The sequence below is a fragment of the Oncorhynchus clarkii genome, chromosome 29, assembly GCF_045791955.1.
Source record: "Oncorhynchus clarkii lewisi isolate Uvic-CL-2024 chromosome 29, UVic_Ocla_1.0, whole genome shotgun sequence".
NCBI classification, from domain to species: Eukaryota; Metazoa; Chordata; class Actinopteri; order Salmoniformes; family Salmonidae; genus Oncorhynchus; species Oncorhynchus clarkii.
The window spans coordinates 33198937-33205341 of record NC_092175.1 but is presented as its reverse complement, the minus strand read 5'-3'; positions in this window follow the sequence as shown (position 1 = coordinate 33205341).

The following is a 6405-nucleotide window of genomic DNA, read 5'->3' as shown; positions in this document are numbered from 1 at the left end:
AAGGTTTCCAAGGTTTGAGTATGTCCTAACCTGATTAAATTGTGACGGAAATGACTAGGCTGCATTCACACAGGCAGCCCAATTCAAATGTTTTTTTCCACTAATTGGTCTTTTGACCATTCACATCAGATCTGATCTGATGCTGATCTGATTGGTCAAAAGACCAATTAGTGAAAAAAAACTATCAGAATTGGGCTGCCTGTCTAAAGCAGCCATGTGAGCACGCCACAACCTAAGTGATAGCCTGCAATACCTTTATCAAATGCTTCCATACCTGTAGACCTACCGGAGTTGCAGAACTTGCTATTTGTAAAGGACAGCATGCATGGCTCTGGTTTTGGAACGCATCTTACTTGCTATTTGTAAAGGACAACATGGCTCTGGTTTTGGAACGCATCTTACTTGCTATTTGTAAAGGACAGCATGCATGGCTCTGGTTTTGGAACGCATCTTACTTGCTATTTGTAAAGGACAGCATGGCTCTGGTTTTGGAACACATCTTTCTTCCTATTTGTAAAGGACAGCATGCATGGCTCTGGTTTTGGAATGCATCTTACTTGCTATTTGTAAAGGACAGCATGACTCTGGTTTTGGAACGCATCTTACTTGCTATTTGTAAAGGACAGCATGGCTCTAGCTTTGGAATGCATCTTTCTTCCTATTTGTAAAGGACAGCATGGCTCTAGCTTTGGAATGCATCTTTCTTCCTATTTGTAAAGGACAGCATGGTTCTGGCTTTGGAACGCATCTTACTTGCTATTTGTAAAGGACAGCACGGCTCTGGCTTTGGAATGCATCTTTCTTCCTATTTGTAAAGGACAGCATGGCTCTAGCTTTGGAATGCATCTTACTTGCTATTTGTAAAGGACAGCATGCATGGCTCTGGCTTTGGAATGCATCTTTCTTCCTATTTGTAAAGGACAGCATGGCTCTAGCTTTGGAATGCATCTTTCTTCCTATTTGTAAAGGACAGTATGGCTCTGGCTTTGGAATGCATCTTTCTTCCTATTTGTAAAGGACAGCATGCATGGTTCTGGCTTTGGAATGCATCTTTCTTCCTATTTGTAAAGGACAGCATGGTTCTGGCTTTGGAATGCATCTTTCTTCCTATTTGTAAAGGACAGCATGGTTCTGGCTTTGGAATGCATCTTTCTTCCTATTTGTAAAGGACAGCATGGCTCTAGCTTTGGAATGCATCTTTCTTCCTATTTGTAAAGGACAGCATGCATGGTTCTGGCTTTGGAACGCATCTTTCTTCCTTTTTACCTGACAACCCCACTTTTTGAAGGTAAATTAAACACTGATTCTAACCATAGATATCCTATTAAATTACTATCTATTCTAATTCTTAATTATATGATTCTAACAGCAGGCTTGGTAACAAATAAACCAAGTTACCAAGATGCCCTGACCTACCCTGCTCCCACAAAGCATAATTGGCTGAGTTGTGAAATTTGCAGCGCCATTGTCAATTAGACTAAGCTTAAACTTCTTAGATGCCTGATATTGTAACCTTTTGCAATTGTTTTAAATAGGCGTATATGGTAAATATATTTTATTGGAGTCGTTTAGCAGACACTCGTGTCCAGAGCGTCTTACAGTTAGTGCATTCATCCTTTGGAAATATATGTCACCTAGAAGTAATTATATCATTGTTACTTGTGAGAAATGTGATTGCTGCTGTGGATTTTATAAGGTGGCTGGCAACCAACTTTAAGGTGCATTACCGCCACCTACTGGACTGGAGTGTGGACCAGAGACATGGAATTCATTATTCTTGTCTTCTTAAGGAAACAAAATACATAATTAAATACTACATCCCCTGAAGATTTCCCCAGCAGTTAACTTATGCTTGGCTCCTCAATTATTCCATATATCTGATAACAATCTCTCCCTTTATCTCCCATATTTCTGCCATTGAAATAGAACATGTTCCACTGTCTCCATCTCCTCCTGACAGTGAGCACACCTCCCAGTCAGATGTTTTCCTACCAATTTCTATGTACTGTTGAGCCTTGTGTGTCTCAGCCTTGTAAATTTTACATTTAAAAAAAATCCTTTTCTCCCCAATTTCGTGGTATCCAATTGGTAATTACTGTCTTGTCTCATTGCTGCAACTCCCGTACGGACTCAGGAGAGGCGAAGGTCGAGAGCCGTGCGTCCGCCGAAACACAACACAACCTAACCAAGCTGCGCTGCTTCTTGACACAAGGCCCACTTAACCCGGAAGCCAGCCGCACCAATGTGTCGGAGGAAACACCGTACACCTGGCAACCGTGTCAGCATGCACTGCGCCCGGCCCGCCACAGGAGTCGCTAGTACGCAATGGGATGAGGACATGCCTGCCGGCCAAACCCTCCCCTAACCCAGACAACGCTGTGCCAATTGTGCGCCGCCCCGTGGGTCTCCCGGTTGCGGCCGGCTGCGACAGAGCCTGGGCTCAAACTCAGAATCTCTATTGGCCTTAGACCACTGCGCCACTCGGGAGGCCCTCAGCCTTGTAATCACACTTTCCTCCCTTCTCTCTCGACCTGATGACCTCCCTGCCCCCACTTTTTCCTGGATCTTATACAGGTGTCTTCCCTTTCCCTCCCTGTTGCACAACTGTTGCTATTTGTTTTTAAGCACAGTTTTTATCAACCTTTTGGCTTCTGCTTTTCTGATTGACATTTCCATTTCAACATTAGGATGTTTAAGAACCTGCTTGGCGATAACATCCACCTCCTCATTCCCCTCTACTCCCACATGAGCTGGTACACAGAGGAACATCACTAATACCCCCATCTGTCTCACCCTACAAGCACTGCAAAATCTCATACAAAACATCCTGTCCGCTCCGATACACAAATGAATTTAAGCTCATCAGTACTGCACAGGAGTCAGAGCAGATGTCTGGCCTCACATCCTCCACCTACTCTGCAAAAAAGAGTATGGCCAGCAACTCCATTTTGTAAACAGATAAATGATTCGTTGCTCTTGTTGTCACTGCCACCTTAAACTCAGGAACACTAAAAGCTGCACCTGTCCTCCCTGTTTTAGGGTTCTTGGATCCATCAGTGAATATATTCCAGACAGCATAGTACTGAGTTCTTAAATGTTTACTTACAATATTTACTATATCTACTCCTTCTTCACCAGCTCTTACCCTGTCAAGCATGCAGCGTTGCCACTGGGAAGGTCCTGACTGTTCGACTACATATTCTTAGAGCTTGAGCCTGGATTACATCTAGCTTTTTTTAAAGATGTCGGAGCTGCTGATCCATATGCTACACTTCCATAGTCCAGTGATGACCTTGATAGCGCTATATAACGCTTTCAATGGCATTTTTCCCGCCACTCCATTCTCCCCGCCACTCCATTCTCCCCGCCACTCCATTCTCCCCGCCACTCCATTCTCCCCGCCACTCCATTCTTCCCGCCTCTCCATTCTCCCCGCCACTCCATTCTTCCCGCCACTCCATTCTTCCCGCCACTCCATTCTTCCCGCCACTCCATTCTTCCCGCCACTCCATTCTTCCCGCCACTCCATTCTTCCCGCCACTCCATTCTCCCCACCACTCCATTCTCCCCGCCACTCCATTCTTCCCGCCACTCCATTCTCCCCGCCACTCCATTCCTGACAGGCAATGCATTACATTCAATATGTTCTGTCCTTTGATAACTACTTTGTTAATATGTTCTGTCTTTTGTAATTTGTCAAACCAGAACCCCCAGAACCTAAACACTCACACCCTCTCCAGATTCCTCCCGTACAGCTTCAGGCATATTTCCTCCCCAAACCTACCTTCACTTCTTGAACTCTCCCGGCTGTATGGGAATATTTCTCGCTCTCTTTCACAGCGCCCCTTCATCCAAAAACAATGACCTCCCAATATCTGGTCAGTCATAATAGAGAATAACAAAGGCCTAATTACACTTCCCTGGAGGGTACCATTCTCTACCTCGTAACACTTCCCTGGAGGGTACCATTCTCTACCTCGTAACACTTCCCTGGAGGGTACCATTCTCTACCTCGTAACACTTCCCTGGAGGGTACCATTCTCTTCCTCATAACATTTTGACATGGAGCTCCTCACCCTCACTTGTATTGATTGTCCAAAAAGTCCTTCATCCAGTTAAAAAAAACCTTCCTCCAAAAACCATGCTTTCCAGTTTGATATGCGGGCCCTCTTTCCACATATCATAGGCCTTCTCTACATCAAAGAAAATGGCTACCACCACCTCCTTATTTGCCTGTGCCTCCCATATAACTGACTAGAGTACAGGATCTATCGTTCCCCTGCCCAGGATCTGTTGTTTCCCTGCCCAGGATCTGTCGTTTCCCTGCCCAGGATCTGTCGCCCAGGATCTATCGTTCCTGAATCCATTTGATTTGGTGACATTAGGCCTCTGCTCTCCAGAAAGTATGTCAGCCTTTCTGTTATCATCCTTTCCATAAGTTTACAGACATGAGGTGTCAATGCTATTGGCCTATAACTTGATGGATTAGTAGGATTTTTCCCAGGTTTCCGTTTCGGCACCCCTACTGCCTGCTTCCAACTGTCAGGCAGCTTCCCTTCCTGCCACACCCTATTGTAAAAGCCTAATATTTTTGTCATTGCGGTGTCACTGAGATGAGCCATCATGATGTAACACATCTAATCCTTTCCAGTAAATGTTACCCCAGCTTTAGCTATCACTTTCAACATCTCATCCAATCTAAAAGGGGCATTGAATGCATCCTCCACCACCTCTCTCTGATCCAGAATCCCTGGACGCTCCCCTCTGACACTCTCTTGTGCACGCTGTCACTCTGTCAGATTATTTGAGCTGTCCATCTTCACAAATGCCTGGGGTAATGTCTTTGCCTTCTCGATGTCGCTCACTGCAACGGTCTCTACACTTTTCAGCACAGGGATATCCCAATCTCGTCTGACCCCACTCATCCTCTCAATCATCCCCCATACCTCTCCCACAAGAGTAATCCTGCCTGTTTCCACAGAACCGACACCAATACTCCCTCTTAGCTGTCCTAATGGTTCTCCTTAATTCTGCTTGAGCTTTTTTATACTGTATCAATTGCTGGTAGCTATGGGACCTTTTCAATATCTTGAAAGCCCTGTTCATACTCTTCACAGCTTCTTTGCACTTCAGTCCACTAGGGAACTGCCTTCCTCCTTCTCCCCCTGTACCCATGGGTATCACCTGCCTTTCTCCTTCTCCCCCCTGTACCCATGGGTATCATCTTGCAGCCTTGCAGCCCCTACTATCGCTTCTTACTGCATCATTCACTGTTTCTATATCTGCACTGAGATCCACCTGCAGCAGCTCCTGTTCACTCAACTCCTGAAACTGACCCCATTCCGCTTTCCCAAAAATCCATCTCCTCATCCCATTTCCTGTTGTATCTTCCACCCTCATTGCCACAGTACACGTGTCACATTCTTGATAATGGACAGACCAAGGCAAAGCGTGTGTTATTACAGGGACGCTGTGCCTGGAGTGGGCACCGGCGCCGAGGAAGGCTCCGGCCATGGAGCTGGGTTGGTCGCCGTGCCTGGACTGGGCACCGGCGCAGATGAAGGCTCCGGCTATAGAGCTGGGTTGGCCGCCGTGCCTGGACTGGGCACCGGCGCAGAGGAAGGCTCCGGCCATGGAGCTGGGTTGAACGCCGCGCCCAGACTGGGCACCGGCGCCGAGGAAGGCTCCGGCCTTGGAGCTTGACTGGACGCTGTGCCTGGACTTGACACCGGAGCAGAGGAAGACTCCTGCCATGGAGCGGGACTGGACGCCGTGCCTGGACTGGGCACCGGCGCAGAGGAAGGCTCCGGCCTAGGAGCGGGATTGGGGAGGTGCACTGGAGGCCTGGTGCGTGGAGCCGGCACAGGTGCCACCTGACTGGTGACACGCACTTCAGGGCGAGTGCGGGGAGCTGGCACAGGACGTATTGGACTGGGAAGGCGCACTGGAGGCCCGGTGCGTGGAGCCGGCACAGACTTCACCAGACTGCTGACAGGCTCTTCAGGTCGAATGTTGAGCAGAACACACCTGCAAATCATCTCTCTCCACTCTCTCTCAACTTCTCCATCGCCTCCCTGACGGTCTCTGGCTCTTCAGGGCGAGTGCAAGGACCTGGCACAGATGGCACCGGACTGATGACCAGCTCTTCAGCACACCTACTACTCGCTAACTCTTCTCTCCGGTATCCCTCATTGCACTCCTCCATCGACTCCCATTCGGGCTCTGGCACTCTCCACTGCTCAGCCGGCCACTCCATGTGCCCCCACCCCCAAAAATTATTGGGGTTTCTGTGGCCACAGCCCCCGGCGTCGTCACTGTCCTTCCCGATTACTCTGCGACTCCCGCCAAGGAAGTGTCTCGCAACCTCCCATTACCTCTTCCCAGGTCCAACTCACTTTTCCCTCC